The following is a 23721-nucleotide window of genomic DNA, read 5'->3' as shown; positions in this document are numbered from 1 at the left end:
TTATCTATACTTCCAACTATAGGCATCCTGAGTTTTGACTGAGGGGAACAGAGCCTTATATATCATACATATCATATTTTAAAGACATAATCCAGAAATGGCCTCAGATTTGCATTTTCTGACTTAAAAGTAACATTCTTCTTTGTCCCTTAACTTTTTTTTTAAGATTTTATTTATTTGTTATAGAGAGAGAGAGCAAGCCCAAGCAGGGAGAGAGGGAGGCAGAGGAGAAGCAGGCTTCCTGCTGAGCAAGGAGCCCGATGTGGGGCTCAATATCCTAGGACCTTGGGATCATGACCAGAGCCGAAGGCAGACGCTTAACCAACTGAGCTACTCAGGCATCCCCTTAACTTTTAGGATTTCCTCTAGCTTCTTACATTCCAGTAACAGCTTAATTTCCAAGAGAAAAACTGTTTTCAAAGATTTCCAGTCTGGTGTGTGTGTGTGTGTGTGTGTGTGTGTGTGTGTGTGTGTGTGTGTGTGTGTATTTTCTCAAGCAAGACTCACCACCATACCATGCAATCAATAGCCAAGGTACAGAGTGAAATAACTGGCCTGCAAGGTGTAGAATTCGCGACCTCATTAGTATTAAATTACCCTAAGCAAGTTATTAGGTCAGTACGAATTGATGCTTAGTAAAGTAAAATAATAGGTGCTATTCTGATATTAAAAGAATTATTTTGCTCAGTTGAAGTTTTATACAATACCTGATGTCATTAATTTTGGATATTCTTCCAAGTGTGTACACGACTACATCAATCATGTTTACTAGATGGAAGACTATTATGGTAACACTAGAGAAGTTTGCTTCAAAACATTTTTGAGGGTAAAACTGATAGATAGTCCTGTTCTGATTTTATTTATAATGTTTCAATCTATCAGTATTATTAACAGAAAAATATTATCATTATCTGTTTTAAGGATAAGTAACTCTTGTTTGACAAAATGGCATGTAATTTTTAAAAATTAGAATAACTGCTTAAACTAAATTTTTATATGAAGAGTCAGTATTTAGTTTTTAAAAGTTTGAAATGTTTCATACTGAGCATAATAGTACAGAGAATAATATAATTAAAACTTTGGTAATTAAACAGATTAAGAAAGAAACTGGAAATATCATTCATTCATTCATTTCATTCAACAAACATTTTTGAAAACATCCTTTGTGCCAAGTTCTGTTTGAGGAACTGGGAATGACACAGGGAACCAAAAAATGTTTTAAAAGGACCTGTCATGGAACCGTTTTCTTAGTATTCTTTCTACCTCCTTTAGGAGTCCATTGCCCTGGTATGTTGCTTATCATTCTCATGCTAGTTCATGCACATCCACATATATTTTAAATTATTATTTTATAGAAATTTACATAGCTTGTTTTTTTTATGCCCTCAATATTTTATCTTTGTGGTCTCTCTAGGTTGAAATAGGTACTTCAGTTTATTCCATTTTACTGCTAAAATAATATTTCATTATATAGCTCTACTACAATTTAGGTATCAATTCTCTTATAAGTGAAGGTGTTTTCAGTATATTGCTGTTAAACAATATCACAATGAATATTCTTTTTTCTTATGAACATGTTCAGAAATATAATTCTTGAAGGAAGTAGGTGGGTGAGAAGTTATAAACATCTTTTTTATTTATTTGAGAAAGAGAGAGAGAGATCACGAGCAGGGGGGAGGGGAAGAGGGAGAAGCAGACTCCCCGCTGAGCAGGGAGCCTGCTGTGGGACTCGATCCCAGGACCCTGAGATCATGACCTGAGCTGAAGGCAGACGCTTAACCGACTGAGCCACTCAGGTGACCTATAAACATCTTTAATATTACTAGATAGTGTCAAGTTGTTTTACAAAATTATGTTGCCAAAGTCCATTCCTACCAGCAATGTTGGAGAGTTTCTGGTACTCCACATCCTCAACGTGTGGGGCTGTCGATCTTCTCTAATTCCTTCCTTTTCGTTTTTTAGTTTTCCTTTCCCTGTGTTTTCTTTTCCATTTCCTTCCTCCTTCCCTCATTTCCATCCTATCTTCCTTCCTACCTCTCTCTCCCTTCTTCTTTCCTTCTCTTCTTCCCTCTTTTCTTTTTTAATAGTATGTTTTTATTCAAGTATAATTAACACACAGTTTTTATGTTAGTTTTGGTTGTACAGGATAATGATTCAACAAATCTTTACATTGCTCAGTGCTCATCAAGGTAAGTGTACTCTTCATCCCCTTTACCTATTTCACCCATCCCCCACCCACTTTTCTTTCACTGTCTGGTGAAATTGTATCATATATGAAATAATATTTTAAATATGATATCTAAGGCTGAGCAAACATTCTTGTTTATTGTCCCTTTTTCCCTCTGAATAAACTGTCAGTATCTTTTGATTATTTTTCTACTGGATTCATTCTTTTCTATCTGTTGTACTTTCTAATTTTTTAAGTATTCTAGGTAATACTGATAGATTTATATCTATCAGGAAGGTAGTATAAATACCAGCTACAATCACAGAATCATTTGCCAAGTGGAGATAGTATGCATTATGAGAATTTTTCCCTTCACTTAATAGGAATATATTTATATGTCTATTAGGATATTTTATTTCCTTTCCCTCTCCCATTACCTTATCATTTAGCATAATATGTATTAATAATAATGAACCTTATATTTTACTACGTATGTTATAAATATAAAAAAAGGAGAAGGAGAGCACAAGGAAGTTAATTTTTCTGAAGAAATAAACCTAGCAAATAAGAAGACCAGTTTAACCGAGATTATATGGCCTCAGGGTATGTATGTTTACTTATTTTGGCACTCATCTTTGAAATTCTCATAAAAAACCTTTGAAAATACCCGAGCCCTGCACTCAGCTTCTCAGCCACCTTAACCAGAATGAAAAACACCATAAGCATAAAAGGTTCCAAATCTCATGCCTGCCTCCTTTAGCTCTAGCTCTTCTCCATACATCATTGCAGAAATTCTTCATTCTTGTAGGCAGCCTAATACATCATATTTGTCCAGCTCTTTTAATTATTGTCAGTGGGAAAGCTGTCTGAATTACTTGATATTCATTATAAGAAGTGGGAGATCAAAGTCAATCTTTGAACATCTACATCATCATATCAATTTCTTTTTTTAACATATAAATCTGGATTTACACATATTTACATATATGCTGATGACTCTTATGCATTCGTGTGGTATATATGTTCATGGGTGTGTATGAATTTATTTATTATGTGCTGTCTACTAGAAAGATTGCCAGTAACCACTTACCAATCTAAAAGTGAAAATTAAGTAAAATGATGTATTATTTTGGATAGTGTATACTGGAGTACCTCAATCAAGATAATCAATGCAACATCATTATCATGTCTAAAATAATTTGCAACTCTAAGATATAAAATATGCATATTAACTATTTAACTAAGAATATTAAGTTTCTGAATGTTATTTATGAACTAGGTAACATTGCATTTTCTTTTGCAAAACAAGTATTCATACTGCTTATTAGTCATGTAGAAAAATCCTTATCATGTCTGATGAATAAATTAATAAATAAGTGAATTTAGAGCAGAAAGTGTTTTTAAATATAACTATTTAAATTACTCAAGTAATGAATCATTCTATTAACTTAATGCAAATAGTATATAGCTTTAAATATTTTACTCAAATTCAATATCTAGCAAAATCTCAAAATACTGTGTTTATATAATAACAAAAAGCCACTTGACAAAATAGAAATTTGAATCAACTAATTATTCTGTCAATGATCTAAACCTATTTTAGTGAATATTTGATTAAAAAGCTAGATTAGCTTTACCAATAACTTCAGGTTATTTGGTAATTATGTTTAAGTTCTATGATAGTTTATTCTATGCCTGATTTGCTAGTCATAAATTATGTATACAACTTCTGTAGACTTTTAGTTCTTCTTACTAAGATTGTCTTCTCTGTGGTCTGCACATTAGTTTTGATGAGCAAATTTATAATTTAACATTCAGTTTAGAGTCTTCGTTTTGGAACAAGTATATTGGTTAGAAAATCACAAATCTGTACTTGAGTTTCGGTAGACTTAAAATCATTAAAATAATCAAACTTTAGGCAGTTAGTATATAGCTCTAAGTCAGTTAAGCAGAATACCATGAAATTGCATTTCTGCTACTTTGAAATGCAAGAGTCCTTTAGATTTGATGTAAACAATATAAAAAGTAAAAAGTCTAATTAACTCATTTCTGACATTAGCTTACTCAGTATTCAGAGATGTTGCTTTTTCTGTTTTTTTTTTATATTGTTTATTCTGATGAAAGAGAACTTTTGACTTATAATGAAACATTTTGCCATCATAATACAAATACAATTCCCAAGATTGTGCCATTTACAACCAAGGCAATTGATTTTTGTTTTATGATTACGATATGAAATACAGTTGCTATTTGAGTTTATTAGACAAATTGTTTTCAGTTGATATATAATCTTAGATTCTCAGAGTTGACCTAGGCCTTTCAAATGAGAAAAATAAGATTATAGGAGCACTCTTAAGACACCTATTCAATATCCACCCTTTCTCTCTTATTAATATAACACCAATTTTATTTGGGTGTCATTTGCCTCATTAAAAATGTTCATGTACCCATATAACCTTGTTGATAGGGATATCACAATTATTGCTAATGATACATGACAGACATCTAATAGATAGTGCTTCCTGTATTATCTTCCTGGCAAAGAGCACAGACTCGACCAAACCTTCTGCCTTTACCTTCTTCATGCCTAAAGGACATATGTGATATCAGGAATTGTAGCAGCTGTCTTACAACTAGGAGGATGAAACACACATGCTAAGGATGCTGAATTATAAAGATAGTAGCTTTTTGAGTGATTAGTTGCATCCTGGACCGCTTATCTCTGGACATCTTTTTTTTTTTTTAATATAGCCCTATTTGGAAAACCATTGTAGTCAGCTTTCTTTTTAATGCAATCAAATTTACTTTTAACTGATATAATGGTAACTAGTATAGCAGAATTGGCAAAACTTGAACTCAGTACTCATAAGTCTTAATAGAATAGTTTTCACTAAATGACACTGTCGATAAGCATTTGTTTCAGTGGTCACACTTTTACATACCATTGATGGTAAAAACTGAAAGTCTAAAGCAGAAATCTCTATAAAGCAAAATTAAATTGTAATAATGAAACCATACCTTCTATATACTTCTTGATTCTGGGCACCCTGTATTCCATATTTTCCTGATCTAATCTAAAAGGCTTTTATTATGTCAACATGTGCACGGACTGCACTCCACACTCAAACACACTCAAATATACAACACACATAATTAATTTAAAATTAAAATCTGATCTCTAATTTCATATGACTTACAATTTGACCACTTTAAAGATATATATGTAACTAATTTTTGTATTCCCCATCACTGATTTATTTACCATTATACCTTTTTATACACCCTATAACCCAAACAAAGTAGACTCCTCTCCAATCTGAGTATAGATTTGGATATTTTACGTCTTTTTCTAGGCTCATTCAATTCCCCTACCCAAAAGGCTCTTTCCTTCATTTGCATATGTTCAAACTGCCCACATATATCAAAGATGAAACACAAATGATATCTTCCTCATAAATCATCTCCTCAATTTTTTATTCATTTGATGAATAATACATTCCTTCAATAAATCCTATTAGTTTTTCACACGCTATTGTTATAATTTATTTTGTCTGTTCATTTTATTCATTTCTAAAACTAGCCTTCTGCAACCTGTTTATGGAACACCTGTAAACCCATAGGGCACTTAGTATTTTACAAGGAGCTTTAGAAATCTCAGTAACTGTCTTAAACAAATATTGATTAAAATCATTAACATTTTATAAAAGATATATTGACATCAGTGATAAAAAGTGCTTATCAGATACTAAAGAATATCTTAAACATAGCCTTTCCTGGTGTGAAGTAACACTTTCTACCTCTATTTAGAAGAAAGAATTAGATGGACTCTGCCAAACATTCACTGTTTTTCCATTTTCTGTTTGAATAAATGGTGACCATAGATGATGAACACAGAGTTAGTATGATAATGGAAGGCTTCAAATCCTACTGGAGTGCTGCTGTTAGACCTAGGCAAGAGAAAAATCTCTTCTCACCTTCTTTTCATTTCCAATCACATGGTACTGACTGCTTTTTGTTTATCTTTAAAACATGAATAAAAGAATATTTAGGAAAACGTTTTCAGAAATGAGGAAGTAATTTTCCTTAAATGAATTGGCAACCCCCCTCTGCGCTTGATAATGCTTTGTGTTTACAATTGCATTTCTATGTTCTTCATTGCAATTATAAGGATCATATTTCATCACTTATGCTTATATTCCCATTTTAACATTTCTCTAATTGAATTATTGAAGTACGTCCTACAATAATAATTAGAAAAAATTAGCTTTCATCATGCTAGGCGAGGAGTACTCTCTCATTGATGGCATTGTCATTGACTTCAGCTGGTTTAACTTTGTGGAAGTTTTCTACTTATCTGATCATCACATCACTTAAATTATTTTCATCTATAGTACTATATAAGGTCTACTGCTCATTTAAATTTGAACTCCTGGCCTCCTGGGTGGCTTGGTCGGTTAAGTGTCTGCCTTTGGCTCAGGTCATGATCCCAGGGTTCTGGGATCATATCCTGCATCAGGTTCCCTGCTCAGCAGATAATCTGCTTCTCCCCCTGCCCCTCCTCCCTGCTCGTGCTCTCTCTCTCTCTCAAAAATAAATAAATAAAATCTTTAAAAAAAATAAATTTCTATTTGTAGCTTAAAATGTTTTTTAAGAGATTATTAATGAAACATTAATTGGTATTATATGCCTAGAATATTAACCAGTTGCTGGAAATGTGATTGATGTCAAATAAAATTACACATCTCTTTAAAGAAATCATATAATTTTTAGAGTTAGGAGAGAAGATATCACCATTCATGAATCAAGAAGGAACATCCTTCAAGCACCAAAGTAAAACACAGTAAAATACTTTTGAGAGATGTATTTAACTTTTATATGTATGTGAACACAACTACAATTTTAACCAAACAAGAAATGCAATAAAAATATCCACAATCCCAAATATTTAAAAGAAGTAAAATAATACAACAATGATGTCATAAATTCCCACCAATAACCAAAGAAATTGAGAAAAATAGAATCTAAATGTGCAAAAAGCTTAGATTTAAATTTTGATTTGGATACAAATACAAGTAGTATAATGCACAATTGAATATATGCTGTTTTCAATTAGTTAAAAATATATATATTTAACAGTATTTCTTCTCTGTTCCTAATCCGAATTAAATTAATGCTGACTCTTGGAATAGACATTTGCTTTTAAACTGGATTCAATGTACTTGGGTCGGGTGATGTGTCATATTTTTATATGTATATTTGAGACTTACATGGTGCATGAAACACACACAAAAATCTCTTTTGAATGAACAGTAAATGTTCTAGAAAATATAGTAATTTTATTGAAAAATAAGTGTTATTGATTCATCTCAACATTTTTATTTTTTTATTCTTTATTCATTAAAATATTTAATGTATTTATCTCCTCCCACATTCTGTGTGTTCTTTGTCAGGTATTTTCACTCTTAATAGGTCATTCTTACTACTATTTTATATTTTTATTTTATTTGAACTTACCACACTTTTATCCTTCCAGTGTTCCTTATTCCTTCCTTCATCATTGCAAATCCAATTGAGATACTTTTTCTTCTGCCTCGAGAACTTCCTTCAGTATTTCTATTTGTGCAAGTTGGCTGCCTATAAATTCTTCTTTTTTTTTTTTCAGGAAGAAGGGGGGCTCTTAAGTATAGTTCACTTTAAGTTTAAAATATATTTTAGGTGGATATCAAATTACAGCTTATAATTTATTTCTTTTAAAGAATTTTAAATATATCACCCACTGCCTTCTGGTTTTCATTTCTGTTTCAAAACTGGGTGTTGGGGCACCTGGGTGGCTCAGTTGGTTAAGCAACAGCTTTCGGCTCAGGTCATGATCCTGGAGTCCCAGGATGGAGTCCCGCATCGGGCTCCCTGCTCGGCGGGGAGTCTGCTTCTCCCTCTGACCCTCTCCCCCTCATGTGTTCTCTGTTTCTCATTCTCTCTCTCAAATAAATAAAATCTTTAAAAAAAACCCCAAAACTGGGCATCATTATTATTGCCGCTTATTTGAAGATAATGCTCTATTTTTCTCTGATTGCTTTTAATATTTTTATATTGCTAACTGAATTTCAGTGATTTTGCTATAGTTTGTCTAAGTTATATTCTTTCATAGTTATCATTCCTGTCTCTTTAGCTTTGTCTTTTTGTCAATTTTAGAAGGTTCACAACAGTGCCTCTTCAAACAAAACTTACTGTATCCTTTTTTCTCTCTTCTCCTTGTAGGACTTCAATTCCAGGTCTATGATTCTTACTTTTGTTCCATATATATTTTACATTATTTTCTATATTTTTATTCATGTTCACTTGATTCTCAGTCTATATTTTCTACTGACTTTTCTTCCATTTCATTAATACTTTGTTTAGCTATATCTTGTAGTGACCCTACATGAGTCTCAATCAAAAACCTAAAGTATTTTCCTGGGCTCTTCCTCCTAGTCAGGACTTGAATGGCATTTTTTTTTCCTTTTTGGCTCTATAAGACTGCTCTGCTGTCTGTTTAGCCTCTTGGCTCCTGCTTTCAGACTGCCTGCCCAGCCACTCACACTGCAGATTAGGAGCTAAGAAGTGCTATACAGGCCAAGAGTCACATAAATTTACCTTCACCTCTCTGTTGCTGCCTTTACTCTGAAGTCTTACTGTTTTAGTTCCAAAGTGTTGTGGTATCACTGAATTCTAATTTTTGTCTCCACAGTTGTGTGCAACGTCAAAAAGTTCTGACCCTGCATTTTCACTTGGCCTATGGGCCCATACTGCTGGTAAGTTTGCAAATGCCTCAAGAAGAGAAATGACAGATGAACATTGGAATTCTTTCACTGTATTTTTCTTCTCTTGGGAATTTTGGACGCTGAAGTCCTGACAACCTGTTTATTTCCAATATCTTCAAACAGTGGTTCTCATCTTTAATCCAGGTTTTATATTTGCTCTTTCTGAGAGTTTTTTTTTTTCTTATATAAGCTAGCCTGCTATAAACAGAAAATGAAATCTCCTGAAGTTTGTTTTTAATCTGATTTTAAAGAGTTGGGGGAGTGGGATAATCAATAATAACAATCAATTTAATGAAAATGTTTTTAATATTATGATATATATAAATAAACTTAAAGGACTTCTGAAAAATAAAAGCATAATATTTTGTGCAGTTTTTGTAATTAGCAGAAAGGTTCATGTTTTGCTGTGTAGGTAAAATCATTATAGTGTATAATGAGGAAAACATACACATCACCTGAATAAATCAATAGCTTTTAAAATTTCTAAATCTATTTAATAGCTCAGTAGTTTCAGTGACCTAAATTTATTAGTAAGCTAATTATCATCTTGATGTGATCAAATACAGTATTTTTTCAGTAGCATCAAACACTGATATTTTCATTTTATCTTCCTTCAATTATGTTATAGTACCTTTAGCTTTTTCATAATATTTAACTAGGTCATTCTATTTCAGGATCATTCTCCATCATATAACACTTATGCTTACTTCAACTAAAATCAGAAATATGGTGGCATGACTTGCTCATTCTGGATAAATATAGGGAAATTTCTGCTTTTATATTTTAGCCTCTGGTTTGCATTTTGCTCAGGGCCCTCACATTGCTTCAGTTTTTGTATTTCTTTATTCCGCAAAGAGATACACTATGTGAAAGTGGATAAAGTTTAAGTGTCAAGTCTTGTTTTGTTATTCTTATCCTGGCAAAATCTCCCTTCAACTTCTGGGATAAAACACCAGGTTAGAGCTACATTATGAGGCTCATTTCCTTTTGATACAGCATAATCCAAAACAATGATCATTGCTGGGTTCTTTGAGCAAATGCAAATTGAGTGCCGAATATATATATTTTTTAATTAATGAAGACAGAAATTACTTTCTTTAACTTCCATTACTTGAGATATGTGACCCATGTAAAGCAGTTTTCTACAAAATAATACTTATTTGTAAACTTTTATTTATTTTGAAAGCTTATCAGCTGGGAAGCCTTAAAATTATTTAAACTTAAACTAAAAATAAGTATTTTATTTTATTTTATTATTTTTTTTTTTAGAATGGACGCATTTAATTACCTTATTTATTTACGCAGTTTCCCCCATACCAGCAATTGAGTCCTGTTCATCTGTACTTTGGCTTTTTTTTTTTCCTTTAAATTTTTTATTGTTATGTTAAGCACAAACAATGAATCATGGAACACTACATCAAAAACTAATGATGTAATGTATGGTGATTAAAAATAAGTATTTTAAAATGGATATTAAATTCATATGGTTTAAAATGTAAAATGTGTCAAAAAGAAGTTTAAGAATTATAAATTTTGGAAAGTTAAGAATAAGTTTGTAATGTCACTTGAATGAGTAGATCTATAAAAAAAATGAAAAGAGGATACAGATAGTCATTTAATAAAATGTCAAAAATATTTTGAAGCACATTTATTTGAAAAGCATAAAAATTAGAGTAATATAAGATCAAATATTGAACATGCATAAGATTATGAAATACCTGTCAACAGCCTCAGTTTTGACACTCTGTTCTTCCTTGCTCAGATCAGGGGAGAAAAACAGATTTATCCTGGATATCCATGAGGAAGATACCCTTAATAAAAGATATCCTAGATAAATTTTTAAAATTGATTCTTTAAGAGATAAGTCCTTGTTATTTAGAATACTAGCATCCCTCAACACACTTAAATCAGAATAAATGCCTTATATTTATACAGTATTTTTCAATTAATAAAAATCTTTCACCTTCATTATTTCATTTTATCCCTATGGTAGTCACGTGCTACATTAACATATCTGTTTGAAAGGTCAGTTTTATTGCCTAACATTATATGTATAACAGCACAGTCTAGAGCTGAATTCATATCTTTTAACTCTACATTCAGTCTACAGTGCACTGAATTGAGTTTAAAACTTCACCACAAATGAGTAAAAGCTAATAGAGAAGAATATTGAATACCCACAATTTTTATAATTGAGTAATGAGCATATATTTAAAAAGTGGGTATAAGGTTACAGAATGTTCAAGGATAATTTTCTTTATTGCTATAGTCCCATGTAACCTCTTTTACAATGAGCATTCCTGTGTATCGTATCAACTATGGCTAATTCTGCTCTCAAGTACATAGGGGAAAGTAAGGGCCAGTAAGTTACAGGCTGATTTAGAAGACCAGCGTATTTCCAAGTATAAGTTTACATGTTTATTCTCTCCTCCATTTGCTTCTGTGTGCATACTTTTATTTTGATAGAAATAAAAGTATTTCATAGTAAGAGATAAGGCCCATGGACATCACTTTATCTGTCTTGCTCACTACGATGGAGGACATTTCTAGAGGACATTTTGAATTCCTTAGACTTTTACTTAAAAACTTTTATTGTCCCACTTATGTATTAAGTAAAATCTATCACTTGATTTAGAGGTCATCAAGAACTGCATAGCTACATAACAAGTAATTGGGAGTTTGCATTCATTTCTTCCATTTCCTTCCTTTTTTGATCATGCTCTTGATATTATACAACCAACTGCTATGCATGTCATGTGTCTTCCAGAAACCACCCCTCCCTTCCCATATCACCTTCTCTGACCTACTTGTAGCTAGTTTTCTGGTAGTGCTTATCACCAAATGTGATGAACATCACATTTTCAAGCATAACTGTGTTGGGATCATAGATAATTGCCCTTATGCATTTATGTTACTGTGCCAGTTATTGATTTATTGAATCTCACCTCCAAATTCAAAAGTTTTGCTTGCTCTGTAAAAAATGGATCTGTGACCTTTAGATAGTTTTGCTTTACCAGCTGGCATGATGATCAGCTTAATCAATAGAGAATGCTGGGGAAATACTGCAGGAGGTAAGTGTTTTGCTTCTGATTCCCATGAACCCTCTTGGTGGGCTCCTCCAGCGCCTGGCTCCTGCAGTGCCTGCAGCCTCTCAGTTCCTGACTCCTGCAGTACACAAAAACTAACAGTATTCATTGGCAAGCAGCTTCCACCACACGCCCTTCTTGGGTGGTTTTGTAATAGAGTGTCTCCAATAAGATACCTCCCAGTGAAGAACTTTCTTCAATACCTTAGTGAATGAATATCTAGTAAGTGCTGGAAGGTAGATTCCCAGCAAGTTTTGCCTCTGTTACACCAAACTGACTTCTGTGCCATCAAGTTGGCCGTGGCTGTATCCTTGCATTTTAGTATCTTAGCCCTATGGGAACCATTCCCTTAAGTGTTCTAACTGAACCACAGAGGGAGTGGTATTCTTTATAGCTATAATCTTTCTTTTTAAAGATTTTATTTTTTTAAATAATCTCTATACCCAACATGGGACTTGAACCCACAACCCCAAGAACAAAAGTCACATGCTTCACCCACTGAGCTAGCCAGGCACCACCCTATATTCTTTAATATTTCTTTTTTTCTTTCTTTTTTTTTATAATACAATGGTATCTTTGTTTGAAATGTTATGTACTTATTGCATGAAAAAATAAAAAGTTATAGTGATCTTTATTACATTATTTTCAATTTTTGAATTTAGTAATTATTCTTAATAAAATTTATTTATATTTTTCATTTAATTGGTATTTTTCATTTTTATTATTATCATTCATTTATTTTAACTAAATTTAATTGTATATTTTTTCATTTGTATGTTAAAATAAGGTAAAACAGCAATGTTTGGGAAATCTACTTTTCCTAAAAATGGCAAAATATTAGGTTTCTAAATGTCTAATCATGTGATTTAGATAGGCTTTTTTAATTTAAATTCAATTAATTAACATATAGTATATTATTAGTTTCAGAGGCAGAGTTCAGTGATCCATCGGTCTTCTACAATACCCAGTGCTCAGTACATCATGTGCCCTCCTTAAGGTCCATCACCCAGTTACCCCACCCTCCTCCCCTCCAGCAACCCTCAGTTTGTTTCCTATGATTAAGAGTCTCTCATAGTTTGTCTCCCTCTCTGATTTCATCTTGTTTTATTTTTCCTTCCCTTCCCCTATGATTCTCTGTTTTATTTCTTAAATTCCATATATAAGTGAGATCATATAATTGCCTTTCTCTGATGGACTTATTTTGCTGAGCGTAATGCCTTCTAGTTCCATCCATGTTGTAGCAAATGGCAAGATTTCATTTTTTGATGGCTAAATAGTATTCCATTGTATACATATACCACATCTTTTTTTCCTAAAGATCTTATTTATTTATTTATTTATTTGAGAGAGAGAAAAAGACCATGAGCAGAGGGAAGGGCAGAAGGAGAAGCACACTCTCCAGCAGGAAGCCAGACTCAGGGCTGGATCCTAGGACCCTGGGATCATAACCCAATAGTGCAATTGTTGGGTCGTGGTGTAGCTCTATTTTTAACTTTTTGAGGAAACTCCATACTGTTTTCCAGAGTGGTTGTACCAGCCTACATTCCCACCAAAAGTATAAGAAGGATCCCCTTTCTTTGCATCCTCATCAACATCTGTTGTTTCCCGACTTGTTAATTTTAGCCATTCTGAACAGTGTGAGGTGGTATCTCATTGTGGTTTTGATTTGTATTTCCCTGATGCCGAGTGATGTTGAGCATTTTGTCATGTGTCTGTTGGCCATTTGTATGTCTTCTTTGGAGAAATGTCTGTTCATGTCTTCTGCCCATTTCTTGATTGGATTATTTGTTCTTTGGGTGTTGAGTTTGATAAGTTCTTTATAGATTTTGGATACTAACCCTTTATCTGCTAAGACATTTGCAAATATCTTCTCCCAATCTATCGGTTGTCTTTTCGTTTTGTTGACTGTTTCTTTTGCTGTGCAAAAGTTTTTTTTATCTTGATGAAGTTCTAATAGTTCATTTGCTTTTGTTTCCCTTGCCTTTGGAGACATGTCTAGCAAGAAGTTGCTGCAGCCAAGATCACAGAGGTTGCTGCCTGTGTTCTCCTAGAGGATTTTGATGGTTTCCTGTATCACATTTAGGTCTTCATTCATTTTGAGTTTGTTTTTGTGTAGGGTGTAAGAAAATGGTCCAGTTTCATTCTTCTGCCTGTGGCTGTCCAATTTTCCCAACACCATTTTTGAAGAGACTGTCTTTTTTCTATTGGATATTCTTTCTTCCTTTGTCAAAGATTAGTTGATCATAGAGTTGAGGGTCCATTTCTGGGTCAGAACAGAATAGACTGTTCCGATGATCTATGTGTCTATATTTGTGCCAGTACCATACTCTCTTAATGATAACAGATTTGTAACAGAGCTTGAAGTCCAGATTGTGATGCCCCCAGCTTTGTTTTTTTTTTTTTTCCAACATTCCTTTGGCTATTCAAGGTCTTTTCTCTTTCCATACAAATTTTAGGATTATTTGTTCCACTCTGTGACAAAAGTTGGTATTTTGCTAGGGATTGCACTGAATGTATAGATTGCTCTAAGTAGCATAGGCATTTTCACAATATTTGTTCTTCCAGTCCATGAGCAATGAACATTTTTTCATTTCTTTGTGTCTTCCTCAATTTCTTTCATGAGTGTTCGATACTTTTCTGAGTACAGATTCTTTGCCTCTTTGGTTAGGTTTATTCCTAGGTATCTTAGGGTTTTTTTGTGTGTGTGCAGTTGTAAATGGGATGGACTCCTTAATTTCTCTTTCTTCTGTCTCATTGTTAGTATATAGAAGTGCAACTGATTTCTGTGTATTGATTTTATATCCTGCCACTTTGCTGAATTCCTGTATGAGATCTAGCAATTTTGGTGTGGAGTCTTTTAGGTTTTCCACATAAAGTATCATGTCATCTGTGAAGAGTGAGAGTTTGACTTCTTCTTTGCCAATTCAGATACATTTTATTTCTTTTTGTTGTCTGATTGCTGAGGCTAGGAATTCTAGTAGTATGTTGAACAACAGTGGTGAGGGTGGACATCCCTGTCTTGTCCCTGACCTTAGGGAAAAAGCTCTCAGTTTTTCCCCATTGAGAATGATATTTGCTGTAGGTTTAGTCTTTATTTGTTGTTCTTTCTCCAGCTCCTTTAGGTGTAAGGTTAGGTTGTGTATTTGAGACCATTCTTGTTTCTTGAGAAAGGCTTGTATTGCTATGTACTTCCCTTCTAGGACTGCGTTTGCTTCATCCCAAAGGTTTTGGACAGTTGTGTTTTCATTTCCATTTGTTTCCATGATTTTTTTTTAATTCTTCTTTAATTTCCTGGTGGATCCATTCATTCTTTAGTAGGATACTCTTCAACCTCTATGTATTTGAGTTCTCTCCAAATTTCCTCTTGTGATTGAGTTCAGGTTTCAAAACATTGTGGTCCAAAAATTTGCAGGGAATGATCCCAGTCTTTTAGTACCAGTTGAGACCTGATTTGTGACCCAGTATGTGATCTATTCTGGAGAATGTTCCATGTGCACTCAAGAAGAATGTGTATTCTGTTGCTTTAGGATGAAATGCTCTGAATATATCTGTGAAGTCCATCTGGTCCAGTGTATCATTCAAAGCCCTTGTTTCTTTGTTGATCTTCTGCTTAGACGACTGTCCGTTGCAGTGAGTGGGGTGTTAAAGTCCCCTACTATTATTGTATTATTATCAGTGGGTTACTTTAATTTTGGTATTACTTGGTTTATATAATTGGCTGCTCCCATGTTAGGGGCATAAATATTTGCAACTGTTAGATCTTCTTGTTGGATAGACCCTTTAAGTATGATATAGTGTCCTTCCTCATCTTTTTTATTATAGTCTTTGGTTTAAAACCTAATTTGGGGGCGCCTGGGTAGCTCAGTCATTAAGCATCTGCCTTCGGCTCAGGTCATGATCCCAGGGTCCTGGGATCAAGCTCCACATGGGCTCCCTGCTCTGCAGGAAGCCTGCTTCTCCCTCTCCCTCTCCCCCACTTGTTTTCCCTCTCTTGCTGTCTCTCTCTCTGTCGAATAAATATAAATTTAAAAAAATCTTTAAAACCTAATTTGTCTGATATAAGGATTGCTACCCCAGCTATCTTTTGATGTCCATTAGCATGATAAATGGCTTTCTACCTCCTCACTTTCAAACTGGAGATGACTTTGGGTCTAAAATGAAACTCTTGCAGACTAGCATATCAATGTGTCTTCCTTTTTTTATCCAATCTGACACCCTGTGTCTTTTGATTAGGGCATTTAGCCCATTTACATTCACAGTAACTATTGAATGATATGAATTTAGTGCTATCATATTACCTGTAAAGTCCTTGTTTCTGTATATTGTTTCTGTTCCTTTCTGGTCTATGTTACTTTCAGTCTCTCTCTTCGCTTAAAGGATCACCTTTTAATATTTCTTTCAGGAATGGTTTAGTGATCGCAAATTCTTTTATTTTCTGTTTGTCCTGGAATCTTTTTATGTGTCCTATTTTGAATAACAGCCTTGCCATATAAAGTATTCTTGGCTGAATATTTTTCTCACTCAGTACCTGAATATATCATGCCAAGTCCTTTCAGCCCTGCCAGGTCTCTGTGGATAGGTCTGCTGCCAGTCTGGTATTTCTACCCTTTTAGGTTAAGGACCTCTTGTCCTGAGCTGCTTTCAGGATTTTCTCTTTGTCTCTGAGATTTGCAAGCTTCACTATTATATGTCCAGCTGTTGACCTATTTTTATTGATTTTCAGGGAGGTTCTCTGTGCCTCCTGGACTTGAATGCCTTCTTTCTTTATCTCTTACAAGCTTATGCCACATTACTCCAATTCCTTGTTATAGCTAATATTTCTTCACATTAAACTTTTGTTCAAATTATTGTGTGGATTCTCTCTCCTGTGTGGACTTAGACGTCTAATAAATACTTGCTAATGAAATAGAGTTCACTTCATTCACACACAATTTAAATTATTTATCTCAAGGTTCTTCTTGTAGGGTTCATTTAGGTGAGAGTAAGAAAGGTAAAATTATTGAACATTCTCCACTGGTGACAAGGACTGAGGAGCCAGCTCATAAATCACAAAACATATATGACATGAGCGTTTCTCAAAGTAAAGTTACAAATTTCACAATATTCACTAATGCTTTTAAAGACTATTATTCTTATTTCTGAACACAAGTGGGCAACTCCTGTTTCTTTAAGTGAATATTTACTTCCCACTTAATTAAGTATTATATTAAGGATATACACAAGGTAGTTTTTTGATCAGCTGAAAGTTATACTTTTTGTTTAATTTTTTTGAAATTAAAATCTCAAATCAAATTTAACTGTTCAGTGAAGATTTTACTTAATTTTTCACACATGCTTTTGGCTCATTATTAATTCTGGCTGAATATGCCATAATTCATCATGAAAGAATTACTTGGAGACATAAAAAATGCATTAAAGAACAGCTGTTGTATTGCTGAAAGCAATGCACCAGGGCATGCACATGGTGTTATGAAACACAGAACTGATTAATTGTATATTCTTGTTACAGTAATCTCTTAACTTTATGGTAATTGCCATCTATTTAAGAGCAGACTGTAGGATTTCCTTTATGCAATAAACTTGTCAAAACAAATAAGAAATAATTAAGTTATTAACAGATATGTTGATTACTGTAGGTTAGAGAATATAACATTGTAAATAGTGTATTTAAGTTACCAACACCAATAAAAAATCTAAGTCCAAACTCTCATGAGTTAGGTAAATTACACAAAATTATTGAAACATCAAAGATTTTAATATTTTGAATATCTTAACTTTTGAATCATTTTGAGTTATATTATATCTATGTAATCATTTTATTGTTTGTAATATAATGAGTTCTCATCATGCAAGTTGCATTCTTTCATATGTTATTGCCCAAACACTGTCACTAATGCTAAAACAATGAGCCATGTGAATTGTCAGCAAAGCTGGAGGCAATTCTATTGAATGTTCTTGATCATTATGTATTTATTCAATGATAAAAAAGAAAACATTAAAAGTTGAATAACATGTGAAAAAACATGATAACAAAGGAAAGCTGAATAAACTTTCTTATTATTCCTCAACACTCAACAAATATGTTTGTTTTATACTTTATTTCAGGCACCATGCTAGGATTATGTGGTCATAAACATCTATTGTTTTCAAATTCAAAGAACTTTAAGCCAAACAGGTAAGATATATAAACATATGTCACCCATGAGTTTACTGGAGATTCTGCTCCTTAAAAATCTTCAATTTGCTTATCAAAGTATCTGTAGATTAATATTCAACTAACATTTAGTTTAACTATGTTGAGTAATTTCAAAATATAATTCTACTAACATAGCAAGTTACACTGTAAAGAGAGGTTTATTATATTTATCTGATTTAAAAAAAGATGTTTGTGTTTTTCAAAGTCAATAATAGCTGGAAGATAGCTTACAAGTTAAATTTCAAAGCTAGCAATTATATTTAGTTCTTATGACTCCAAACTAATTGTTCTTTCTATAATAGAATTTCAACAAATGTTTCTTTAAATTTGAATAACAATTGCCTGGTAGTATATAAAAGTGGTTTTCATTTGTTTCTCATAGCTTTCCACTTCTGTAAATAAGCTCTAACTTTTTAAACATACCCTTCACACCTAATCTTCTGTTCATATTAGAATTTCAACAAATGTTTCTTTAAAGTTGAACAACAATTCCTAGGTAATATATAAAAGTGGTTTTAATTTGTTTCACATAGCTTTCCACTTCTGTAAATAATCTCTAACTTTTTAAACATACCCTTCACCCCTAATCTTCTTTACACTTTTTAAATGAGACTTATTTTTTAGAGCAGTTTAGGTTCATAGCAAAATTGAGCAGAAGGTACAGAGATTTCCTATATACCCTCTGTTCCCACACATATATACCCTCCCAATTATCAACATCCCCCACCAGATTAGTAAATGTGTTACAATTGATTAACCTGCATTGACAAATCATTATCACCCAGCGTCCATAGATTATATGGAAGTTCACTCATGGTATTACACATTATATAGATTTGGATAAATTTATAATGACACATAGTTACCATTATAGTATCACAGAGTAGATTCACTGCCTTAAAAATCCTTTCTACTTTGCTTATTCATCCTTCCTTCCCTCCCCCCAACCACTGATCTCTTTGTTGTCTTCATAGTTTTGTCTTTTCTAGATTATCATATTGTAAGAATCATAGAGTATACAACCATTTCAGTTTACTTATCTATTCACCTACTGAAGGACATCTTGTTTCCTTCTAAATTTTGGCAATTATGAATAAAGCTGCAAAAACATCCATGTGAAGGTTTTTATGTGGACGTAAATTTTCTACTCATTTGATAAATACCAAGGAGTGTGTTTGCTGGATAATATGGCAAGAGAATGTTTAGTTTTATAAGAAACCACCCAAACTGCTTTCCAAAGTGGCTTTACTATATTGCATTCAAACCAACAATGAAAGAAAGTTCCTGTTGCCCTACATGTTTGCCAGCATTTCATGTTAGTGTTCTTGATTCTGGCTGTCCTAATAGGTGTACAGTGGGATCTCATTGTTATTCTAAATGCATTACCCTGATGACATGTGATATAGAGCATCTTTTCATACACATATTTCCCATCTGTATATCTTCTTTGGTGAGGTTTGTTAGTGTCTTTGACCCAAATTTTAATTAGGTTGTTTTCTTATTGATGAGTTTTAAAAGTTCTCTCTGTGTGTGCATAATCTTCTGGAAGATTATTAACTATTAATTCAATTTTTTTAATAGATATAGGCCTATTCAGATTGTCTGTTTCTTCTTGGGTGAGACTGGCAGGTTGTATCTTTAAGGACTTGGTCCATTTAATCTTGGTTATCATATGTGTGGGAATAGAGTTGTTCGTAGTATAACTTCATGATACTTTTAATGTCCCTGGGAACTGTAGTGATGTCCTCCCCTTCATTTCTGATATTTGTAATTTGTATTCTCTCTCTCTCTTTTTTCTTTCTCTATATTTTAGTCTGATTAGTCTGGCTAGAGGTTTATTGATCTTTTCAAAGAACCAGCTTTAAAAAAATTCTCTCTTGATTTCCTATTTTCAGTTTCATTGATTCTACCCTAATTTTCATTATTTCTTTTATTCTGCTTACTTTGGATTTAATTTTCTCTTTTTTTTCTGGTTTCCTAAGGTGACACTTAGATAATTTGATTTCTCTCAATTCTTTCAGGCATCATTTATGTGATCAATTCTCTTGGTGTCATATAGTTGCTAGTAGAGTATGAAATGATATATAAAATATTGAGTTTTCCTTAAAACATGTGTCCAAGAGTGCAAGTTTATTATTGTTAATAAATGACAAGTGGAAAAGAAAAGTTGAAGTGGCTGTGTTAAAGAAAAACTTTTGAAGTGCTCTTTATTTTGTAGTGGTATCTAGTAAACTAATAGTTATTTGAGTATTTACTATTCAGAGAAAAACAAATTTGCTAGCAAATGAGAGAAAATACAACAAGAATGCTTATAATAGCTTCTCAGGAGGAACTTGAACTCCAGTTAAGTGGTTCCTGATTTTTTTCCTCTTCCTCTCTGATACCTTTCTTTGGATGCATCATATTCTAATAAGCAGACACAAATTTGGATTGCCATTCTATGTCATTGTTTCTCAAACCATTTAATCCACATTTTTCTTAATAAACATAAAAAAATATATTTTTCAACTTGATAAAGAATATCTACAAAAACTTGAAGCTAACATATTTAATGGTGAGAAATTCAAATCTTTCCCACTAAGATTAGGTACAAGACAAGGATGCTCTCTCTCTCCATTCCTTTTTAATATCATATTAGAAATTCTAGCTAGTGTAATAAGACAAAAAAATTAAATAAAAGGTATAAAGATTGGGAAAGAAGAAGTAAAACTGTCTTTGTTCATAGGTAAAATTAGAAAATCTGAAAAAAAACAACCAAAAAACCTCCTACAAGTAATATGCAAGTTATAGCAAGGTTCTGAAATAAATAAATGATTACATTATGAACTGAATAATATAAATAATAAATATGTTCAATGGATTTTTTTTATTTTTTTAAAGATTTTATTTATTTACTTGAGAGAGAGAATGAGAGAGAGAGAGCACATGAGAGGTAGGAGGGTCAGAGGGAGAAGCAGACTCCCTGCTGTGGAGGGAGCCCAATGCAGGGTTTGATCCTGGGACTCCAGGATCATGACCTGAGCGGAAGGCAGTTGCTTAACCAACTGAGCCACCCAGGCGCCCTGTTCAATGGATATTTAAATTTGTGTACAAACATATTTAATATTCATATACAGCTTTAGCAAACATTATACTCTTTTATTTTCTAAAAAAAAAGATAAGAGCAAGAAATATTTTGGAAGTATAATGATTAACTTAAGATTCAGGTAGTTTTATCTTGACTTGTTTTTGGAAAAAAAAAACCTCTTGAATAATGAAAGAAAAAACATATTTAAAAATATTCATCTCAAATATTCTTGACTTTGTGTCAAGTATAAAAAACATCTTTTGTAGTTAGAAAAAATTTCCTATTGAGGACTCTGTAACAAATGTGAAATTGGAATTCATCCACTTCTTAAATTTTTTAAAGATTTTATTTATTTATTTGAGAGAGAGAGAGGGAAAGAGCATGAGCTGAGAGAGGGTTAGAGGGAGAGGGAGAAGCAGATTCCCCACTGAACAGGGAGACTGACACAGGGCTCAATCCCAGGACCCTGGGATCATGACTTGAGCCAAAGGCAGATGCTTAACCAAATGAGCCACCCACTTGCCCCTCATCTGCCTTTACTTAGAAATTATAGTACAATATTAAATACTAAAATAGCTTTTATTCAGAGAACTGAATGATATTTTATTTTCTGTGAAAACAATGTATAATTTTAATTTTAAAGGATATTGAAAGGTAATCTACTTAGAGGTTTTTGTTTTAATTAAATTATAAAATAGCATATCAGTATAAATAAAATAAAGAAATATGTCAGTTAGCAATTGGAATATTAAATAAAAGGAGGAAATAAGGAAAATTGGAAAACAATATTATTTTACTGTTTACCTTTAATACAATATTTGGAAGAGGTAAAATAATTTTGAGGGAAAGTCAACCATTTGTATACTCTTCTTGAGAATAAGAATCTTTCTAAATATAACTAATAACTTCTAAGTTTTGAATAAATATAAAATAAGAATAATATAATGATTTATCTTTTATGTTTATGATCTTCAGAGTATAAGATATATATATATACAGAGTAGGAATAGACTATAGGAATGCATATAGCAATAGGAATGCATGCTTATGTATTAGTATAAATATATATATTTTAGATAAGAAAAAATATCTGCAACTTAGTGCTTATATTATCTTATTTTTAGAGTCCCTATTTCAGAAATAGGAAAAATCCCTAAAAAACTAAAGATTAAATAGTTTAATGAGGAAAGAGGACTAATGGGACCAAATTTTCCTGTTTTATTAGAGTTCCACTTGTCTATATTTGTGTTCATTGTTCTTTTTTTAATTCATATATTTTCATGTTTCCTTGATCTGCTTTTAGCAGTAAAACCAATAGACAATAAGATTCTATTTTCTTCAAAGTGGTAGAAATATTTTTTTAAGACTTTATTTATTTATTTGAGAGAGAGAGAGAGCTAACGAGAGAGAGAGAGAGAAAGCACCAGCCAGGAGAGGGGCAGAGAAGCAGACTACCTGCTGAGCAGGGAGCCTGATGTGGGACTCAATCCCAGGATTCTGGGATCATGACCTGAGCCGAAGACAGATGCTTAACTGACTGAGCCACCCAGGCGCCCCAAAGTGGTAGAACTTTTAAAAGCTTTCAAACCATGAATCAGATATGAGTTGCACAAAAGAAATAATGTATCAGAAAAAGGTTTTTTTCAAGTCCTGAAATTATGTGTGGAAAATTCTACACAAACTGAACAATAATGTATATAAATGGATACTATTGCATGCTTAAAGACCCTGATATAAGCTTGTTTCATTAAAACATGAGAAGTTTTGGTGTAGGTGGCCAAAACAGTAAAAGAACATTATGCACTCTAATTCTTAGGTTGTGTTTAAAAAAAAAAAATTACAACATTTAAAATATGAAAGAGTGAAGAGATTCTAAGGGCCAAAATAGAGGAATACCAAAGAACCAAGGGTAGCAAAAATTTAACCCACTAGGAGCTTGGGACCAGTCGAAGATTCTACATATAGAGAGTGGGGTGGGATGGGGTGAGAAGATCAGGCTCCCTGCATGATCCCCAGAACCCAAACACCAGTGTCCATTTATTACCTTGGTTGAATTACCTTTGCTCTTCAATTTGGGATGAAGCCATCATGTGCCAATTTGAATACTCAGAGGGCCAAAGTAAATGCACCCACAAATAAGTATTTGGTCTGTGTCACATATGGCTACATGGCCAAAACTGCTGATCTGCAGAGGGTAAGGTTTTGGAAACAAACTGATAGCATGATATCTGCTTCTTATATCATAAAGAGCTTTTATTGAGGCTGTTAAGAAACTACTACTCTAGTAAAGAGTGCACGACAAAGAACTTACAGAGAATTTTCAATATTTGAATAATCTAATAGGTAGGAAACTTTACATCTACAGATTAGAGATCAAATAATTATAAGTACAATATTTTGTAAAA

This window comes from Zalophus californianus, chromosome 9 (genome assembly GCF_009762305.2).
Source record: "Zalophus californianus isolate mZalCal1 chromosome 9, mZalCal1.pri.v2, whole genome shotgun sequence".
Lineage (NCBI taxonomy): Eukaryota > Metazoa > Chordata > Mammalia > Carnivora > Otariidae > Zalophus > Zalophus californianus.
This window is presented reverse-complemented; position numbering follows the sequence as displayed.